Source organism: Lepus europaeus, chromosome X (genome assembly GCF_033115175.1).
Source record: "Lepus europaeus isolate LE1 chromosome X, mLepTim1.pri, whole genome shotgun sequence".
Lineage (NCBI taxonomy): Eukaryota > Metazoa > Chordata > Mammalia > Lagomorpha > Leporidae > Lepus > Lepus europaeus.
This window is the reverse complement of record NC_084850.1, coordinates 80776475-80798704: the sequence shown is the minus strand read 5'-3', so window position 1 is coordinate 80798704 and position 22230 is coordinate 80776475. Positions and strand designations below refer to the sequence as shown.

Below are 22230 nucleotides of genomic sequence, written 5' to 3'. Positions count from 1 at the left end.
CTCTATCACTCTTCCTACAACCTTAAGCAGACAGCAAGGAATCACAGGACTCAATTAGGACTCTGTGCCAAACTAGTAAAACCCAGCCTTGAGCAGATCCTAATGGTCCCTGTCCCCAGCCCAATGATTGCAGACACAGTCTCTGGACCTGCTTCAGGGTAAAGCAGAGTTTTGTGATCTTGGTTGAGCAGTCTTATGCCCCAGCCAGCATCACCAGTGGCTGGCAAGTGTTGCTTCAGGCAGTGAGCATCAGCAGCAGGCAAAACACTATAGGGTGAGCTTGGTCCTATACCCAGACTGCACCAGTCTTGGTAGGCTGTGGGATCTGGATGTGATTTGGCAATGTGGCATTGGTAAACACAGGACAAAGAGCCTGGACTGACCACAGAAGCTTCTAGGGGTGTACCTCCCTCTCAAAGCACTTCCCCAGTGCATACTGAACAAGTTGTCTACTCCAGATTTGGGAGATATCTGCATTTGGGGAGTACTTTAGGATTCAATCAGTAAGTACATCAACAATGGACCTGGGACAAACTTCTATTAGGGTGCTACCCTAAATAGCAAAAGTATCAGTAGGCTCAGAGAAAATGAACAGAATGCTGAGAATTCTAGAAAGATGGCCATAAAGGAAGCCAGATTACTATAACTAATCCTTTGATGCACAGACAATGTTGTATACTGGTAAATCAGGAACTTTAAGGAAACAATGACCTCAACTAAAGAGCAAAATAAAGTATTAGAAACCAACCATCCAGAAAATGAAATTTCTAAATGCTTAGATGAAAATCTAAAAATAGCTGTTATAAGAAAACTCAACAAAATTCAAGAGAACAATATTCTAATAGAGAGATTTGATAGAGAGGTGGAAGTAATTAAACAAAATGAAGCAGAAACCTTTCAACTGAAAAGAAATTAAGAGAAATTTAACACTAAGAGAAATTTAAAACATGATAGAAGGAATCAAGAGCAGAACAGATCAAACAGAACAAAAAGCCAGTGAGCTACAAGACAGGCTATTGGAAAACACATCATCTCAGAAGAAAAAGAATCAAAAGGAATGAAGAAAGCTTAGGGAAATTATAAGACAGCATGAAAAAAGCAAATATCTGAGTTACTGGGATTCAAGAAGGATTTGGGAATACTAAAGGCAAAGAAAGCATATTCTAAGTGATAATGAAATGGGGCCAGTATCATGGTGTAGCAGGTTAAACTGCCAACTGCGATGCTGGCATCCCATGAGTGCTGCTAAGTCCCGCTGCTCCACTTCCAATCCAGCTCCCTGCTAATGTGACTGGGAAGGCAATGGAAGATGGCCATGGGAGACCTGGATGGAGTTCCAGGCTCCTGGCTTTGGGGTGGCCCAGCCCCAGCTGTTGCAGCCATTTGGGGAGTGAACCAGTAGAGGGAAGATCTCTGTCTCTCCCTCTCTCTGTAGCTCTGCCTTTCAAATAAATAAGTGAATCTTTTAAAAAAGGAAAGAAATCCCATTTCCAATAGCTACAAATAAATAAATAACCTAGAAATAAAGCTAACGAAAGAGGTTGAAAGATCTGTACAATGAAAACTATATATCCTTGATAAAAGAAATAAAACAAATGGAAAGATAACCTGTGTTCTTGGACTGGAACAATCAATATAATTAAAATATGCATACAAAGCAAAGCAATTTACAGATTCAATGTAATTCCTATTAAAATTCCAATGATATTTTTTTACAGAAGTAGAAAGAACACTACTAAAATTTGTGTGGAATCACAAAGGACCCTGAATAGCCGAAGTGATCTTGAGCAAAAAGAACAAAGGAAGAGATACTACCTACCTTTAAAACAGTTGCAGACATTGGAATGGGCAGCAAGCACAGGAAAATAAAAAAAATAGACAAATGAGATTTCATCAAACTCAAGAGCTTCTGCACAGCAAAGGAAACAATCAGCAGTGAAGAGAAAGCCCACCGAATGGGTGAAAATATCTGAAAACTATACATTTGACAAGGTTGATATCTATAACATAGAAGGAACTAAAATAACTCAATAGCAAAAATAAAAAACAATCCAATTAAACATGGGCATTTCATGTAAACAGATATTCTTCAAAGACATACAAATGGCCAAGAGGTACATGAAAAATGCTGAACATCACTAATCAGGAAAATGAAAATCAAAACCTCATTCTAGTATGATTGGCTATCATCAAAACTATAAAAGATAACAAGTGTTGGCGAGGATGTAGAAGAAAGGAAACCCTTGCAGACTGCTGGTGGAAATGTAGATCAGTACGGTCATTGTGGAAACAGAGGGAGGTTCCTCACAAAAACTAAAAATAGAACTACCATATGATCCAGCAATCTGTATATATCCAAGGGAAATTCAAGTCTGTTGAAGAGACATCTGTACTCCCATATTTATTGCAGCATTAGTCAAAATAGCAAGGAAATGGAAACTACCTAAGTATCACCCGCTGCTGAATGGATTAAGAAAATGTTGGGTCTGGCATTGTGATGCAGCAGGTAAAGCCACTGCTTGCGATGCCAGCATCCCATATGGGTGGTGGTTCATGTCCCAGCTGCTCCACTTTGGATCAGCTGTGGAAGATGGACCAAGTACCTGGGACATTGCCACCCACATGGGAGACCCAGAGGAAGCTCCTGGCTTCAGCCTGGCTCAACCTTGGCAATTGCAGCCACTTGGGGAGTAAACCAGCAGAGAGGAGATTGATCTTTCTGTCTACCTCTGGCTTTCAAAAAAATAAATCTTAAAGAAAAAAAAAGTCACTATATGATCTCACTCATGTGGAGTCTTCAAAGTAGGTGATCTCATGGAAGTTATATATAATGGTGGCTGCAAGAAATGGGGAGGGTGAAATGAGGAATGGATGCTCAATGGGTACTAGGTTATAGCTAGATAGAAGAATTTCTGGGGTTCTACTGCACGTAGGATAACAAATGATAATGTACTGTATACTTCTCTAAAAAATTCCCTAGAAGATAGAATATTGGATATATACACTATTTTTTAAAAGATTTATTTATTTATAAGTCAGAGTTACACAGAGAGAGGAGAGGCAGAGAGAGGTGGGGGGGGGGAGGGGGGAGAGGTCCTCCATCTGACGGTTCACTCCCCAATTGGCCGCAACAGCCAGAACTGTGCCCATCTGAAGCCAGGAGCCAGGAGCTTCTTCTGGGTCTCCCACGTGGGAGCAGGGGCCCAAAGACTTGGGCCATCTTCTACTGCTTTTCCAGGCCATAGTAGAGAGTCGGATTGGAAGTGGAGCAGCCAGGTCTCGAACCAGTGCCCATATGGGATGCTGACACTGCAGGCCAGGGCGTTAACCCACTACGCCACAGCGCCGGACCCAGGATATATACACTATAAAGAAATGTTGAATGTTTAAAAGGATAGATGTATACACGCTAACTGGATATTAATAATGTATACACATGATAAAACATCACATAACATTCAATAAATATGACTGTTTTTATATGTCTGTTAAAATCTAAAACTTTTTCCAAAAGAATACAATATTACTTTTCAGGCATTAAGAGAACAAAAATATGGGAAAGAATACAAGTGAATGAAGACTTAATTACTATCTCAGGACAAAGAAAATTAGATGCTAAGCATCAGCGTTGTGGCATAGTAGGTAAAGCCTGTGACACCGGCATCCCATATGGGTGCAGGTTCAAGACCTGAGTGCTCCACTTCTGATCCAGGTTCCTGCTAATGTGCCTGGAAAAGCAGCCCCAGCAGTCCATGTGGGAGATTTGGAAGAGAGCTCCTGGCTCTTAGCTTTGGACCAGCCCAGCTCCAGCCACTGTGGCCATTTTGGGAGTGAACCAGTGGATGGAAGACCTCTCTCTCTGTCTCTCCCTTTCAAATAGATTTAAAAGAAAAAAAAAAAAAGAAAGAAAAAAAAAAAAAAGAAAATCTGATGCTAAAGGAACACTAGGAACTTAAAAAGAAAATCCTAGGTGTAAGTGCCCATTGGGAAGCTGACAGGATAGCATCAACTTTAAAAACCATGCTAGGACTTAGCAAGATCAAATAGCAATAGTCATTAAGACTATCTGTATTTTGGTCCTCTATTTCTGGGAACACAGTAGGATTGCATTTATCCATTCCCCTCTGAAGGTATGTGTATCACACGACTTGCTTTAGCCAAAGGAATTTGAGCAGAATAACACTTATCAGCTCTTGGCAAAACCTTCAAGAGTAAGCACCACATTCTCTCACAACTGGCAAGGTTCCAGAATGAAGCCCGAGTTCTGGAGTGAGGAAGTCATAGAGCAGACTCTCCAGCCAAATCTCAATGAATATACAACATGAATATATTTCTTCAATAGGCCTCAAGGATTTGGAGATTGGTTGTTACTACAGTAAAACCTAGTGTACTCACAGAAAACATCAAAGAATGCAGAGAATAGGAAGTATGCTTTTTTGAAAGACAATCTGAAAAAAGGGCATTTAATATGACAGCAGAGGTAAGGAATAAGCATGAGGTACTAGTTGAGAAAATATACTCAGACATAAATCATAAATAATGGTATATAATGAGCAACTCTCTAACAATACCAGGGCCCTTAAAACTTAAATAATCCACATGAGGATTTAGTTTTACTATGAATAAAACTAGACTTTAAACAGAAATAACATTATCTAACATCTTTTAAGAGCATCGCTCCAGATGGCATATTGAAAATAGACAGGTGAATCAGGGATTCTAGTAAAAGTATTTCAATAATCTAGTCAAGAAATGACAGTGGCTTGAACTAGAGTGGTACCAGAGAAGTTGGTGATTACATAATTGTCAGAACTTGGAAGCAACCAAGATGGCCTTCAATAGGTGAATGGGCAAGCTAAATATACATCCATATGATGGATATTTGTTATTCCAATTGGCAATATCTAATGACTTATGGTGTCGAACATCATCTTATTTTTTGTTTTTGCCACCTCTGTATCGTCTTTGATAAGGTGTCCATACAGATCTTTCCCTCCATTTTTAAGTTATTTGCCTTCTTATTGACTGTTTAAGTCATCTCAGGAGAACTAAGAAATGGAAAGGTATCAGCTAATACCAAGACATACACATTATTTGGATCCTAACTCAAACAAAAAATATTTTAGATGAAAGTCTCAGTATTGACTATGTATTTGAGAAAACTTTAATAGTGCATGTTTGACAACAGTACTGTAATTATGTTTTCCTAAGATCTCTTATTGTCTAGAGATACATACTCAATATTTACAGATAAAAAGATATGATGTTTGGAGTTTGCTTTAAACTAATCTAGGATAAGAGCAAGTGAAGTCTGGTAGGATTTTACAAGGGGTCTTCAAAAAGTTCATAGAAAATGCATATCATGAAGAAAAGTATGCATGGATTTCAAAAATTTTTGGAACCAAAATTTTTATAAAGATTTATTTTATTTATTTGAAAGGCAGAGTTAGAGAGAGAGAGAGAGAAGAGAGAGAGAGACAGATAAAGAGAGAATCTTCCATCCATTGGTTTACTTCCCAAATGCCCCAAGAGCCAGGCTGAAGCCAGGAGACAGGAGCTTCCTCTGGATCTCCCACGTGGGTGGCAGGGGCCCAAATACTCGGACCATCTTCTGCTGCCTTCCCAAGCATAATAGCAGGGAGCTGGGTCTGAAGTGGAACAGCTGGGACTTGAACTGGCACCCAGATGGGATGCTGGCATCGCATCACAATACCAGCCCCAATAAACTTACCCTTTAGTTCCATTTTCCCAAATTTTCAAATAGCCTTGGAGATGAAATGATATTGGCCATAGCCTGATAATTATTGAAGCTGGGTTGATGACAGGGATTAGGGTGATCATTACATTTTCTCTATAAATATGCTAGAAATTTTGTCTAATTAAAAGCTTAATGAAAAAGAGTTAGTGGTAGGTTGGCTTGTGCTGCTGCCACTTTCCTGTCCAGGACATGTGAGCTGGGCTTGGGCTGCATGGGCAGGGGCCAAAGCCCTACTGTCAAGCCACCATTGAGTTGTGCCATCCTTAGAGCCAGAATATACACAGCCCTGCTCTGGAACGTACCTCTGTTGTATTTCATATACAGTCCTCATCAACAATGATTTTCAGCTATGGGAATTGCAATGATTGATGATGATGCAATGGCAGCATAAATGAAGATCAAATGAGGGAAGCAGAACAATACCTAAGGGTACATGTTCTAAAATACAAGCTCCAAGAATTTCCTTTTAGCAACGACAGGATGGAGAAACTTGGAAAAAGGATAAATTTTCTCTAACCAGGACCTCAAAGCTGGACTGCAGTGAGGAAGAGAAGGTCAGAGGGTCAGTGACAGAGTGGAGGGTGCCCATCACTGTGGGGGGCCAATAGAGAGCAGAAGGACACAGAAACCTCAACAGACAAGACTCATTCTCACACCTTATGGATGGCCATGGGCTCCTCCCTGCCTGTTCCTGATCTACCCCCACCACGGGAGAATGCACCATCGTGGCAAAGCTAATGAAGGGCCGAGTGCTGGGTGGGGCTGGGTGACAGTTCCTGAAAGCCCTGTGTATAAAGCTAAATTCTATTATGCAGAAAAAGAATTAGATAATACATCTTTTAAAATACTACATATAAAAACTGAGAAAAGGGGTAGAAAAATGGACTACCAGACAACCCAGAAATAGAAACATGCACAGATGGAAGTTTGATTTATAAAACACAGGAAGTACTGAAGACCACTAGGGAAATGACGGATTATTCAGCAAGTGGGGCTGAAAAAACTGGCTGTCCATAATTTTTAAGTGAAAATCCACTCCAAACAGATTAAGAAGTTAAATGTAAAAGCAAGACTTTTAAACTTTAAGGAGACCTTAGAGTACAGAAAGATTTCTTAAAAGCATAAAGAAAGCTCTAATCATAAAAAATACAAAATTCAATACAAAATCTGAAATGAAACTCTTCTTAGTAATCAGAGAAGTAAATCATGATTAAAATGAACCACTTTACATATATTTGATTAAAAAATTAACATGATAATATCAAGTGTGAAAAAGGATATAAGTCACTGGGCTCTCTTATACACTGCTGGTAGGTCTGTAGATTTGTACAATCTCACTGAAAAGCAACTTGACATTATTTTCCAGAGCTGAAATCCACAAATGTATGAACCAACAATTTCTCTCCTAGTTGCACATAGAGAAGAGGAATCCATAAGAAGAAAATCTGCATTGGCACTATTTGTAAAGGCAAAAACATTCAAAAGAACACAAATTTTATGGGCTGGCATTGTGGCATAGCGAGTTAAGCCACCACTTGCAACATAGGTGTCCCATATGAGTGCCAGTTTGAGAAAGGGCTACTTCACTTCCAATCCAGCTCCCTGCTAATTAATGTGCCTGGGAAAGCAGTGGAGGATGGCCTCAGTGTTTAGGCCCCTACTACCTATGTAGGAGACCTATATGGAGTTCCAGGATCCTGGCTTCAGCCATCTGGGGAGTGAACCAACTGATGGAAGATCTCTTGCTCCCTCCCTTCCTCTCTCTGTAACTCTGCCTTTCAAATAAAATAAATAAGGCTTCAAAACAAACCCCACAAATCCCTAAGAGAAAAGATCAAGAAAATATAGTGACACAATGAAATATTATACAATGTAAAGAAATGAACTAGAACTACACAATACAGACTGATCATAGTAATAATAATGTAAGAGAAAACTAAGTCCCCAAAATATACATACGGCACAGTACTCTTATTTATTGAACAATGTAAGTTCAAAACATGTAAAATCATACAGTATGAGATTTACAGATGAGATTTTTTTAAGATTTATTTTATTATTTGAAAGACAGAATCACAGAGAGATGTGGAGACAAACAGAAAGAGAGGTATTTCGTCTGCTGGTTCACCCCTGAAATGGCTGCAATGGTCAGGACTGAGCCAATCTGAAGCTAGGAGCCAGGAGCTTCTTCCAGGTCTCCTATGTGAGTGAGGGCCAAAGGGCTTGGGCCATCCTCATCTGCTTTCCCAGGCACATTAGCAGGGAGCTGGATCGGAAGTGGAGCAGCTGGGACTCAAACCAGTGCGCATATGGGAGGCTGGCACTGCAGGCCGGACTTTTAACCGGCTGCACCACAGTGCTGGCCCCACAGATGAGATTTTTTTTTTGGACAGGCAGAGTTAGACAGTGAGAGAGAGAGAGACAGAGAGAAAGGTCTTCCTTTTTCCGTTGCTTCACCCCCTAAATGGCCGCTATGGCGGGCGCACTGTGGCCGGCTCTGCACCGAACCGAAGCCAGGACCCAGGTGCTTCTTCCTGGTCTCCCATGCAGGTGCAGGGCCCAAGCACTTGGGCCATCCTCCACTGCCTTCCCGGGCCACAGCAGAGAGCTAGACTGGAAGAAGAGCAACCGGGACAGAATCCGGTGCCCCAACCGGGACTAGAACCCGGAGTGCCGGTGCTGCAGGTGGAGGATTAGCCAAGTGAGCTGTGGTGCAAGCCAACAGATGAGATTTTTAAAAAGTAAGATAACAATCAGAAAATTTAGGATGGCAATTAGGTCTTGGAATGAGGCAAGGGGATAAAACAGGGCAGGGGGCAACACACAGTAGAGGTTAAAAGGTTACTGTTAACACTTGGATTGAATGGTTGGTTCATTATATTAATTTTTTACTTAAGAAAGAAAAAGCCAGCCCCTGACACTCAAGAACTGGTTTGACACTTGTTAGAGGTCTGCCTGGTACTCACTGCAAGTCCTTGTTATCCTCCTGTTGGATATGAACATCTCATAAAACACTAACATCAGACAAGGTCATCCCGAGACCATGAGGAAGTGACAAAACAAGACTATAAATTTCTGTAAGCATATACAAAAACAAGTTCATTGTGCAATTCACAAAATACCAAATTTCTTCTCTGTTAAAATGAGTTAACTCCTACTTCCAAGTATACCATTAGCTTCATACTAGTCAGCCCTCCCTATAGATAAAATGTATTGAGATACCCAATTATAGAATTATCCTCACTCCCTGATAGCTTCCAGTCCAATCCTGCTTCCCTAAACCCTCCCAAATCACCTAGCAGAAGCCCAAATTTTTTGTTTATTTGAAAAGCAGTGTCAGAGTGAGGGAGGGAAAGAGAGAGAGAGAGATCTTCCATCTGCTGGTTCACTCCCCAAATAAAAGCAACAGCTAGGGCTGGGCCAGTATGCAGCTAGGAACCTGGAATTCCATTCAGGTCTCACAGGTGGGTGGTAGGGGCCCAGGTACTTGGGCCATCTTCTGCTGCTTTCCCAGGTGCATTAGTAGGGAGCTGGATAGGAAGAACAGCTGGGACTTGAACTGGCATTCAAATATGTGATGCTAGCAATGCAGGCAGTGGTCTAACCTGCTGTGCCACAACACTGGTCCCATAAGCCCAAGTTCTGTAGTAAAGTCTCTCCAACATCTTCTTACTGAAAACAATCAACATTCCCATTGTTTATTCTACTTTGTTACAATGAGTAATAAACTCAACGTGTTCAGCTACAGATGTATTCTCAGTGGTCTATGCCACAGGGCACTGCCAAATTCATTAATTAAATCTTGGAGTGCAAGAAAAATCAGGGATCCTATGCCAAAGCCCTCCTGGGTTACTTATTTCTGTTTGCATTTATATTTTTCCAACTAAAGAGTCTCTATTTCATTCTGTTTGAGAATTATTTGGTATTTTCTTAGTGCAATGGGTAAAAGGAGAAAGACAGGAGCCCTAAGGGTGAATCCTGGAGGAGTCTAACTATAAATATGGACTAGCAAAGAAAAAAGTCAAAGAAGGAAACAGTTATGAGAGCAGCAGCACCACGAAGAATAGCAACTTGGTGACATTAAACTCTTGTCTCACAGATTGGCTTTAGGTCTTTGGCAAGACTTTGAAAGGTCTCAAGCCACTGCTTTCATGACCAACCCCATTCTCTGTCCTCTTATCTAATACCTCAAGCTCCTAGGAATTATCCTTGAGTATGATTAAAAGAGAAACAAGCTGCATTATTTTTGAGGGATTTGGGGAAAGGGTAGTAGAGGCTTTCTATGGATTTGGCTATCACTTTTTTGGTCTTTTGTTCCCAAGGTTGTTTTGTGAGGTGCTCTAAGTAACAGAAAAAAGGGGATCTGAAGGTAAAGCACAGAAGGGTCTAGGTATAGAGGAACATAGCTTCAAATAAAAACCATGCATATTTTGCACTTGGACAGTACAAATGCTAAAATAAAACATTGCACAGAAAATGCATAGGAGCCATGTCATTTGCTAGGTCTGCCATAACAAAATACCACAAACTGGGTAAACAACAGAACTTTATTTGCTCATAGTAATGGAGGCTAGACGTCCAAAATGAAGGTGTTGGCATGTTTGGTTTCTTCCCAGGCTTCTCTCCTCAGCTTGCAGATGGGTTCCTTCTTACTTTGTACTCACATGGTCTTTCCTCCATACATGCACATGTCTGTAACCTAATTGCCTCCTTTTAGAAGGACACTAGTCGTACTGGATGAAGACTCACTCATATAAACTCATTGTACGTTAATTACCTCTTTAAAGGCCTATTTCCAATTATAGTCATGTACTCAGATACTGGGGGTTAGAATCTGAACATCTGAATTTGAGGGGAGCCAGAATTCAGTTCATAACAATAAGTATTCTATATATTTAAATTAAATCATATTTTGAAGGTAGCTTCTTCCCTGGGGGGGGGGGAACCTCTTAAAATATACAGAAAAAAGGATAATGGGAGAAGAAAAAGAACATCCAGAGGATATTATAAATATTTTTCAATTTATGATTTAATTTTGTATTTTGGAATAATCAGAAAACCAGTATGTGATTTAATTTTATATTTTATCTTTGAAAACTAAAATAGGTATTTATATAAAATAAATTTCTGAGTATTCTCACAGGGGAGGGATATGGCCTTTTGGATATTAAGCACTTCACTGAACTCCATGAACCTAGCATATGTTTTCAAAAGGAAGTTACAAGCTCAGGAAAACAATGAGTTTCAGTTTATCAATTAATAAATGATATGACCCTGGGTAATTGCTTAACTAATCCATATTTGTAAAATGAAGACATAGGAAAGGTATATATTAGTGAGTATATTTTTATAGATTTAAATGTATTCAAGGGTACTCCAGAAAGTTCACGGACAAACAGAATTAAAAGTTATGTGTTTTGGTGGATAAAAATTTGAATCCATGAATAATGTTTTTATAATATGCATTTTCCATGAAATTTATAGGATTCCCTCACATATAAGGATGTCAAAATCTTTTGTACCAAAATAAACTTATCTTTTAATCCCACCTGTGCATGAACTTTTTGAAGTACGCTGGTATTTACAGATGTCAAGTCAGTGACAGTCCTGCCTGACATATCTGTAAGAAAATCATAAGGGACATTTTAAAAAAGCATGTGGTTCCATAAAGAGAACTAATGATGATGGAAGCAGCAGCATCAGCTGGAAAAGTAACCTCATGACATACAGAGCAGCATAAAGTCTAGGAAAGACTTGCAAGGGAAAAGACTTGAAAGCCCAACCCATACCCCAGTTCCTTCTCAGGAATACCCCCACTCCACAGACATTACACTGATGCACAGTATTTGCTGGGAGTAGTGGGCAGAAACCCCATTCACCTGTCTTCTGCCATCTGGGTTGTTTTGCATGGTTAATATTCTATGAGGAGGGAAAAAAGCATCACTTTGAGGAAAAGGTAGAAAGGAGAGCCGAAACCGAAAATAACAGCTTCAATGGTTAGTACAAAGAGTCTCTTAATTTGCAGAAGGGTTTTAGGTATTGGAAAGACTTTGCAGGAGCCAAGATAGCTACTTGAACAACTAACTCCACACTACTGCTTTCCCATGAAGATCCCCTCTTTCCTAGGAATTATACATGCATATGAGCAAGTTTAGAAAAGAACACAATGCTGTGACATTGGCTGGGGCCAGGGTTAGAGAGAAGGTGACTGGGATAAACTACATTCTTTTTTCTTTTCTTTATTCAGGATTGTTTTTTAAGGTTAATAGTGTATACCATGTAAAAAACTTCAAAAAATCAGACTGTGGAGGTGTGACCAGGACATTCAGTTATAAACCAAAAGGCTGAAGAGAAGGGCAAAGAAAAGAAACCAAGGATGGCAGAAACAGTAGCAGAAAAAAAGTTTGTACATTAACCCTTTGCATCAGAGGGACTCCAGGTTTAGCAAAGGCCTACCTGACTTGCTAGCCAATTTAATGCAGGGACCCACACTCTTGTGAATGGTGAACTCTGTTTTGTGAATCATGAACAGAAGTTTTTTTTTTTTTTTTCCTAAACAAGAAATAGTATACAATAGAATAGAATGGAAAATAGAGTAAATTGCAGATTGAAAGCTAAGAATGGTTTTGCAAACCACTTTCACTTATACATATATCACAAAAATTAAAAAAATGCAATCTCCAATTAATAGGTCATGGTCAACACACCTCTCAGACTTTAGGGATAAAAGACTTCCTAGGAGCTTCCTGATGAGGGAGACCCCAGGGATATATCCCTTCCTCTGTATTTATTCCAATGGCAGGCCCTTTGCTTTTATTTTTATTTATTTTTTTAAAGGTTTATTTATTTGAAAGTCAGAGCTACAGAGAGGGGTCCTCCACCTACTGGTTCACTCCCCAGATGGCTGCAATGGCTGAGGCTGGGCCAGTCCAAAGTCAGGAGCTTCCTTTAGGACTCTCATTCATTCTGACATATTCCTTAGCAAAGGCTGAGTAAAAACACAAGTCCAGAAATAACCTCAAAGCTTTTAACAGTGACAGACCTCAATATTCCTGCCAGCTTTTTTTTTTTTTTTTTAAAGATTTATTTATTTGAAAGTCCGAGTTACACAGAGAGAGGTCTTCCATCTGCTGGTTCACTCCCCAATTGGCTGCAACGGGTAGAGCTGAGCCGATCCGAAGCCAGGAGCCAGGAGTTTATTCCGGGTCTCCCATGTGAGTGCAGGAGCCCAAAGACTTGGGCCATCTTCTCCTACTTTCTCAGGCCATAGCAAAGAGCTGAATTGGAAGTGGAGCAGCTGGGACTTGAACCAGCGCCCATATGGGATGCTGGCACTGCAGGCAGCAGTTTTACCTGCTACACCATACTGCCAGCTTTAGTGAGCAGACTGGGCTGTGCCCATGAGAACCCTTGGAAATATCCCTTGGCTTCTCATAAGTCAGGGCAGCAAGTACTAGGGAGGTGATAGAGGTGAAGAGGCAGGCATTCAGAGTGACACAGCTGGAGATTAAGGACATCAAATGAAACAGTAATAATATGGAGATAAATAAGGGACCAGTTGAGGAATTCCTAGCCCCTTCTTCATTTCCAAGTACTGAGGGTATTTCGGGAACTGACTGTTTAGTTTAGTTTTACTAAGGTACTTAGCTATGAAAAATGAAGGACAATCAGGAAAATGTTAGTGTGGGCACCTATTCTAAAAATGATGCTACCCCCCCCCCCCCCCCCGAGGCACAGGCAGAAACAGATGGGATTTTCCTTCTTTCAAAACAGTCGCAGTAATTTGATACACATATTTCCCAAGAATAGCTCAATTATCACCTACATGGGAGCAGGGGTGGGGGTAGTTATCTAGGGGGGCAAGAGTGTTGCCTCAAGAACAAAGCTGATCCACCTGGCCGAATAGCACTCACATTGCAACTAAAGACCTCTTCCTCTATACCTCTCATTCTGGTGAAAAAAAAAAAAAAAAAGAATATGGAAGATCTCTCTGTGACTCTGCCTTCTAGATAAATAAAAACCTAAAAAAAAAAATCCTAGGGGTGAGAGTTCTGGACTATGGACATGCACCATGACATTTCTGTGATGTGGTAGTAGGCTTTTACAAAATCTAAAACTCCTTTACAGAAATAATCCCTTCCCAGAACTTTTATATCAGTTTGTTTATTCTCTACTACGGGGTGGAGAATCTCTAGCACCCAGCCATGTAAGGCCCATAAAATCATTTGGTGGCCCTGCCAATGTAACTGCAGATGGGCCTTGAAATTCAACAAATCTACAGCAGGCTCATTTTTAAGTTGATAATTTTGTATGGCCTATGCAGGGTGTTATAAATATCCAAATAGCCTTTGGCTGAAAAAAGGTTCCCTTCCCTTGGTCTAATGCATTAAAGCCACCTCTGCGGATGGCAGGTGTTTGGAACCTGGAACTCATCTGTAAGTGAAGAGGTCGTTTCACTTATATTTTGGCTGCTGTTGCACCTGTTATCATTGGTTCTTTATCTTTTTGTCCTTCCACTGGAACTAAATACCTCCTGATTTATAATTATATCTGTTGTCACACTGTTACTGCTTCCGCAAATCATCCTAAAGAAAAGGGACAGCAAGAAGAGTTTTATTCTGGTATTCACTCCATCCTCAGTGAATGCAGCATTTTTCTCCTAAACATACTAAAGTAAAACTCCTGGGGATGTGGGTAACTGAGTAAGAAATCAGAAAAACAGGTTTGGCCCTAAAACATGTTTGGGTACCTCCTAAACTATTAAATGTATCAAAGTTAAAAAAAAAAAATTTGGACTTTGTCAATAAGAGACTTTATTCCAAAGGATTATGTCAAGAGGAGGAAAGGGGTTATTGCAAAAGCAAGAACCTCAGCAAGTGTTTCAAAGGTCAGGCAGGAAAGTGTTTTTTATTTTAAAGGCAGACATGAATACATCTAGGAAGAACAGGGTATGGGGAAGTAGGCTCAAAGAGCATGGAGAGTAGATAGCTGATCCTGGAATGTTTTTTTCTTTAAAGAAGGGCCCTTAAGGAGGGAGTGTATGCAGGTTCAGCTGAGGGTGGCCTGGGGGAAGAGAGAGATGCCTATGTAAAATTTGGTCAAATAAAGGTACCAGGTATTGTTCCCATTGGTCAGTACAAACAGTTCAACCAATCACTTACAAAACAAAGAACAGGAATTTGGAGGGTCTATGTCTGCCCTTGTTATAGATAAACTGGGGGAGAGGGACAAGTATTCATGAGTTTTGTCTAAGTCATATGGGGAAAAGATATTTTTTCAATAAGCCATTTCGTGGAACACAAAAAGGTGGAAAGGGTTCTTAATTGGCTCTGTTTTCAGGGAGAAAGGAGTTTAGACAAAAGTCAATATTGTCAGTCCTTACTTTTGTTCAAAATGAATAAAACAGTATTTGTGGCTGAGGAACTCAGAGGTGACTGTAAGCCTCTTGAGTGAGTAGTGAGAAGCAGGGTGTTTGAGGCCTTTCATTGGACTTCCTCAGCATGCAGACTGTGGCTTGTGTCCAGGGAGAAATTCAGTCCATGCCTGGTGTGCTGTGGAGATGAGTCCTTTCCTGTAAAGTTTCTCCAGTTTCCAGTAAAATGATGAACTGAAGAATGAGAAAGACTTGAAACAAGGTGACTGAGTAAAGAGCATGCTTTAATAATCTGGATGGAAATGATAATAACAGGTGACATTTACTTAGCAATTCCCTTGTATCATGTACCATCATCAAATATTGTACTTCGTTCCTCTAATTATACATAAAATATAACTGCTGGCGTTATAGGTAAGCAGATAGGGATCACAGAAAGAGCCAGAATATGTCACACACACCCCGCCGCCAGGGGTTGCTTCTAAAACTCCTCCCATGGCCAGCAACCCAAAATTGATAATGTAGCAAAGCTGCTGCCTAAAACCAATGCCAGCTGAAAATATCCAACATGGTTGCAACCACATTCTGCCCTGACCTAGAACCAATTATAACAGAATTACCATGGCTGACACTCTACTCAAATCATGCACCTGTGCCAAGATACTTACGATATTTCATAAACAGACCAGAAAATGGGCAGCACCAAATGCCTGGAAACCTCTGCCCTATCCTGGAAAACTCTACACAAAATACCACCCCCTGTGCCTCCAGATAACATAAAGGACTTCGAACCTCATGGGGTGCAGCTCACTCTAGAGCTTGCCCATATTTCATCTTGAATGTGTAGTTTTGCTTTGCATCTTGTTCCCCTGCTAACCTTTATCTGTGTCTCATCCTTGAAATCATTCCTGCATTGGAAATAAGAACCTGGATGGACATACCCCACAACGCTGGGGGTGGGGACATTTGTAATGGAAAGTAGAGTGTGAGGTTGATCAGTAAACCAACTGCTTAGACTCCTGTTAGCTATTCCCAAGTCCAATTTCATCTGTTCGATGCCTGAAAAAGCCAAAAATTCATGGGGAAAGTGTTGAAGCAAAGAAAACAAGTGTATTCAGAGTTTTGGTAAACTGTGAAGGTCAGAGACTAGTGTCTTAGAGAAACCATCTTGCCTGTGCATTGTATCAGACTGTTTTTAAGTACAAGCGGGAGATAAAAGTGAGGAGGCAAAGACAACAGGTAATGAATCACTTCAGACACCTCTGAGTGCCAGCAAGGGTCCGAGAAGGGTCATGAAAACTCTGTTCTTGGATAGTAGACTTTGGAAACAGAGGTCTTGTCAAGCTGCTCCTATAAATCCTTAACAAAACAATCATTATTTCTGTGTATGCCTCTGTATGTCCTTGGGGGAGGCAAGCTCCAGGTAAGGGCCTATTTGCAGAAACCTCAAGTTGCAAGCAGAATATCTCTTAATGACTAGCACGTGCTAGAGTGAAGAGAAACAGTCTAACCCTAAGGTTAAGGTAGCAAAGGAGACAGAGAAAATATGAAGGCAGAGATGCCAAGCTTTCTCACCCTGTTTCACTTCAAGTCATTCCAAGACCTAAAGCCCCAGTATGAATCATGAAGTTATTTTTACTGACAGCTGGTGATGCTCCTGCTCTCACAATCAGTTCCTTCTTTAACTTTTCTTCAACAGTCCAGAATACTCTTAATTTTTTTTAAGGTAAGTTTGCTCGTTTTTATTTTTAACAACTTTATTCAGGCCTACTTTACATACCACAAAGTTCTACCACATGAAGTATACAGTTCAATAATTATTTTAGTAAATTCAAGGAGTTTTGCAACCATCACAACTACACAGTTTTAGAACATTTCCATTACTGCAGAAAGATCTCTAGTACTCATTTCCATTGAATCCATATTCTCACTACCAGTTCCAGGCAACCACTTGGTGTTCCAACTATCTCTACAGATTTGTCTCTTCTGTACATTTGTAAGTGTAGTAATACATATGACACATGTGGTTTTTAGTGCTTGGTCTACCGACTTACAGCACCCCAGTCTTCGTAATTACCTAGTACACATTATACATCCCATAAACCAGTCCTTAGACACAATGTAAAAGGGAGAGGAACTTCAATCACCTTATATTATTTTATTTATTTGAAAGGCAGAGTTAGAGAGAGAGAAAGAGAGAAAGGCCTTCCATCTACCAGTTCACTCCCCAAATGGCCGCAATGGCTGGGGCTGGGCTAGGCTGAAGCCAGGAGCCAGGACTCCCATGGGGGCCATCTTCTTACTGCTTTCCAAGGCTATGAGCAGGGAGCTGGATCGAAAGTGGAGCAGCTGGGACTCCAGCTGGCGCCCATATGGGATGCTGGCACCACAGGTGGATGCTTAACCTACTATACCACAGCGCTGGCTCCTCTAATCATTTTCAACTCCCATACCATTGCCTCTCTTCTTCCCTTCTCTTCCAGATGCCTATGTTTCTTATATAAGAAGCATACAGCCTGATAAGCATAACTTTCTCTAAAATGTGATGGCCACAAGGTTTCCCTTTTCTCAGAATTATTATCTGGAAAGTTCAACCCCTGGGTTCTAGGCCTCAGTTTCCCTGTTAATGAAATGTGGAAAATAGTGCATACTTCATTGAGTTATTGTGAAGATTGAATGAGTTACTTTGTATAAAGCCCTGATTTCAGTGTCTGACACACAGTAAGAATTCAATAAACGTTTGCTGTTGTCACTACCATCATTAGGAAGCTCTCTGATGGTTCTAGGTGATGTGATTACTCCCATCTCCTCTCCACAACAGTGGCAGAAATCTGTGGGTAGGGTACCACATATGGCCTTGAATCTTTGAAGCATATCTGATTTGGGAAAGAGGACTTAACTTTCCACATTACCAAAGCCATGATCTCAGGTTCCTAGACAATAACAAACTTAAAATTAACTCCTTTCTCTAAGAATTAAACCAGAACTTTTATTTTCAGTTTTTTTTTTTTTTCTCAACAGTAGAAGGAAATAATATTAGCTCTAGTAAGCTCTGAATGGTGGGGCTGCTGTTGATTTTCATTGTCTTCTTTAAACATTTCTGTATTTTGAATATTTTTAACAATATTCATTAATTACCTTTATAATTAGCTAAAAATGAGAAAAACCAATTTAGAAGGAATTCCATTCTAAAACATGATGGAAAGACACTTTTCTCTAATTAAAGCTTAAAAAATATAAAATACTATAAGAAAAAAAGACTTTGAACAAAAGGAACTATCAGACAGATGAGACATAATAAACAGGCAAAGGATGTAAACAAATAATTCATAGAAGGAAATCAGTTTCCTAATAAGCTGGATAAATACTAATAGTTTTAAAATTAAAATATTATAGCATTTTTTTACCTTAAGAAGTATAAATAAGAATGAAACTATTCACTGTTACCTAGCAAGCAAGGAAAGCTATATATACAAATCTAAACTGCTGTGGTATTTTATAAAATTGCCATAATATTTTCAGTAATTCCATATCTTGGACTCTTGAATAAGGGAAGAATCAGAAATGCAGAAGATTTTTATATTCAAAAATTTATTATAGCACATTTTCTAATAGTGAAACTGAGGGGGGAATATTAATATTTAATACCAATGGATTGTTAAAATGATTATTACACAAGTATAGTCAATAAAATAACATTTTAAAAAGTTTTAGTGACATGTATAATATAAAATGAAATAATATACAAGTATGTAAAACTATACATTACTATATGATATCAACGAAATAAAAATATATAATACATAGAAAAATGGTTGGGAAAATATACCAGAAGTTTAACAACAGGGCCCTGCGATATGGTGCAGTGGGTTAAGCTGCTTCCAGCAACTCTGGTATTCCAGTTTGAGTCTCAGCTGCTCTGTGTCTGATCTAGCTCCCTGCTAACTTGCCTTAAAAAACACTGTAAGATGGCTCAAGTACTGGGGCCCCAGCCACTCACATGGGACACCTGGATGTACTTCCTAGCTCCTGGGCTTTATCCTGGCCCAGCCCTGGCTGCTGAGGCCATTCGGGGAGTGCACCAGCAAATGGAAATATCCTTCTTCCTCTTTCTCTCTTTCCCTCCCTCCCTTTCCCCTTTCTCTTTTATTCTCCTTTTACCTCTCTCTCTGTTGCTCTGCCTTTCAAACAAATGAGTAAGTCTTAAAAAAGTTATTTCTGGGTAGAAGGATTATATATCGGTTTTCTTATTAATATTAAATCTTGTTATATTTATCAGGTTTTCAATACGGCTCATGAACTGCTTTTTCTTTTTTTCTTTTTTTGACAGGCAGAGTGGACAGTGAGTGAGAGAGAGAGAGAGAGAGAGAAAGGTCTTCCTCTTCCGTTGGTTCACCCCACAATGGCCGCTGCGGCTGGCACACCGCGCTGATCTGAAGCCAGGAGCCAGGTGCTTCCTCCTGGTCTCCCATGTGGTTGCAGGGCCCAAGGACCTGGGCCATTCTCCACTGCCTTCCTGGGCCACAGCAGAGAGCTGGCCTGGAAGAGGGGCAACCGGGACAGAATCCGGCACCCCGACCGGGACTAGAACCCGGTATGCCGGTGCCACAGGCGGAGGATTAGCCTATTGAGCCGCGGCACCCTCCATGAACTGCTTTTTCAATCATAAACAAAAGCTATTTAAGAATATACATAAGAATTAGTAATGGCATGGGAAAATATCACTGTATAGTTAAATGAACATTACATTAAATGCAAATAACTAAAAATATGGGAAAAGCTAGTAAAAATTCATCTAGAAATTGAAGTCTGGTAGTATGAGTGGGTGTTTTAGAATTTCTTCTGTGTTCAGTTGAACCTCTACAATGCATTCTTATTATTTTTATAATGAGAAAAGGTAAAGGCTATAAAATTAAATCTCAGTATAAATATAGGTTAAAGGATGTGGAAATCATTCAAAGAAAGAGAAATCCTATGAAACACAGAAATATGTTTAAGCTTCCCTAATTATCAAAATGCAAATTAAAACAATGCTGAGATGCAAGTTTTCACCTATCACACTGAGAAACAATTACTTTAAACATAATAATCAATGGAGGCAAGGATGTAGAAAAGTGTTTATCTACTCTGCTTGAAAGCATGTTTTTTCCTTCAAATGTGGCGGGTGGTGAGAAAGTGTGACTAGTTCTAGTTCATAGAGCACTGCTGCCATCTTCTGGAAGAAAATGAAATAATAAACAGATTTGAGGTGACTTTACCCCTAGACATTAAGGCCTTTGTGAAGGCCTTTCATCTGGTGACTAAAATAACTGTAATTAAGGTGATGGATATGTGGGGAAGAGCTAAATTTCTGTCAAGCAGATGGAGAGAGATCACTGTATAAAAGTTGAAGATATAAAAGTTTTGTAGTGCAATGAGGGTCATCTGCATTTGCTATCTTTTTCTCATATTCTATCACTTTTCATGTTTTCACATTTCCCCTCTTTCTCCTCTTCAATGGCTGATGTTCGAGGGAGTGTATCATAGGCCCTCTGCTAATGCAAAGGTGGTAGCAAGTGACTAACATAAACGACCCTAACATTAATAATGGCTAGGAAGAAATGCAAAAGGAATTTGCACTAATTGAAGAGTCCTGAGACTGAAGCTTTTTGAAGCACTGTAATAGTAAAGGTATTGGTAAATAGTTGCAAAATGGTGGACTAGGAAGCTCCAAACTCTCTTCCCTCACACACCAAACAAAATAAAACAAATAAAAAACAGCCATAAAAAAATGAAACAAATGTCCATTAGGTCCATTTGCTCTATAGTATGGCTCAATTCCACTGAACTTCCATTTTATCATGGCAGCATTCACAACAATCAAGATATGGAATCAACCAAAGTATCCATCAAGAGATAAAGAAAGAAAGTGTGGTAAATATATACAATGGAATATTATTCAGTAACAAAGAAGAATCAAACCTATCATTCGCAACACAATGGATGCTATTGGAAGATATTAAGTGAAATAAGCCAGACACGGAAAGACAAATATTTTTGCACACTCTCCCACACATGTACAGGCTAAAATCATTCAGTTTCAAAACAGAAGAGTGATCACTAGAGGGTGGGGATGGTGGGGGTTTGGACAGAAGGAGGTTGGATAATACGCACCAAATCAAAGTTAGATCGAAAGAATAAGTTCCTAGTGTTACACAGCATGGTAGGGTGACTGCAGTTCACAATAATCTATTATATATTTTCTGAGCAAAAAGAGAGGAGCTTCAAGGCTCCAATTATAAAGTAATCACAAAGAGAGAAAAATGCTAATTACCTGATGTGATCAGTACACACTGTATACATGTGTTTAAATATCACACTATACATTGGGGCTGGAGCCATGGCTCACTTGGTTAATCCTCTGCATGCGGCATCGGCATCCCATATGCGCACAGGTTCTAGCCCTGACTGCTCCTCTTCCAGTCCAGCTCTCTGCTGTGGCCCGGGAAGGCAGTGGAGGATGGCCCAAGTGCTTGGGCCCCTGCACCCGCATGGGAGACCAGGAAGAGGCACCTGGCTCCTGGCTTCAGATCAGCGCGGTGTGCCGGCCGCAGTGGCCATTGTGGGGTGAACCAACGGAAGGAAGAGCTTTCTCTCTGTCTCTCTCACTGTCTATCTGTCAAACAAATAAATAAATCAATAAATCACACTATACATCATAAATATGTAAATTATGTTAATTTAAAAATAAAATAATCGTTTCATTACTAAATAAAATATAATCAAATAAAAAGATCTAATATTTAAGTAACAACAACAAACAAAAACCAAGCAAGAACCCTCTGAACCAACTTTCCCAGAATCCAGAAAAAAAGTCAAAGTTTTATAGCAACCGAGCAAACACCCAATCAAAAAAGAAAAAAAAAAATGATAGGAAAGGTTTGTGGTATTTTATTCACTCTTGCCCCACATCCTTTCCAGTGAGGTGGTGTTTCTGATCTTGAAGAGGTAGCACAAGTTAACAATCCCCTTGTTTACACCTGGTTCTACTTTGCTTGTGGGATAGCTGATGCAATGCACTCATCTCTGCCTAATTCGGAGCTAATATGGAAAAGCAGCA

General features: G+C 39.9%; 1 long non-coding RNA gene across 10 annotated transcripts in view; it reads right to left on the bottom strand.

Moving 5' to 3' along the window:
• The window catches only part of LOC133752430 (uncharacterized), a 79261-nt gene that overhangs the window by 16084 nt on the left and 40947 nt on the right, over positions 1 to 22230 (bottom strand). For 6 of the 10 annotated variants that reach the window (XR_009864950.1, XR_009864949.1, XR_009864936.1 and 3 more), the window contains one exon: positions 14430 to 15365. The exons of 3 other annotated variants lie outside the window; for them this stretch is intronic. This is a non-coding gene — a long non-coding RNA (uncharacterized LOC133752430). Of the gene's footprint in view, positions 1 to 14429; positions 15366 to 22230 lie in introns of those variants that run through there. One more of the 10 variants, XR_009864940.1, reaches the window with a different exon arrangement.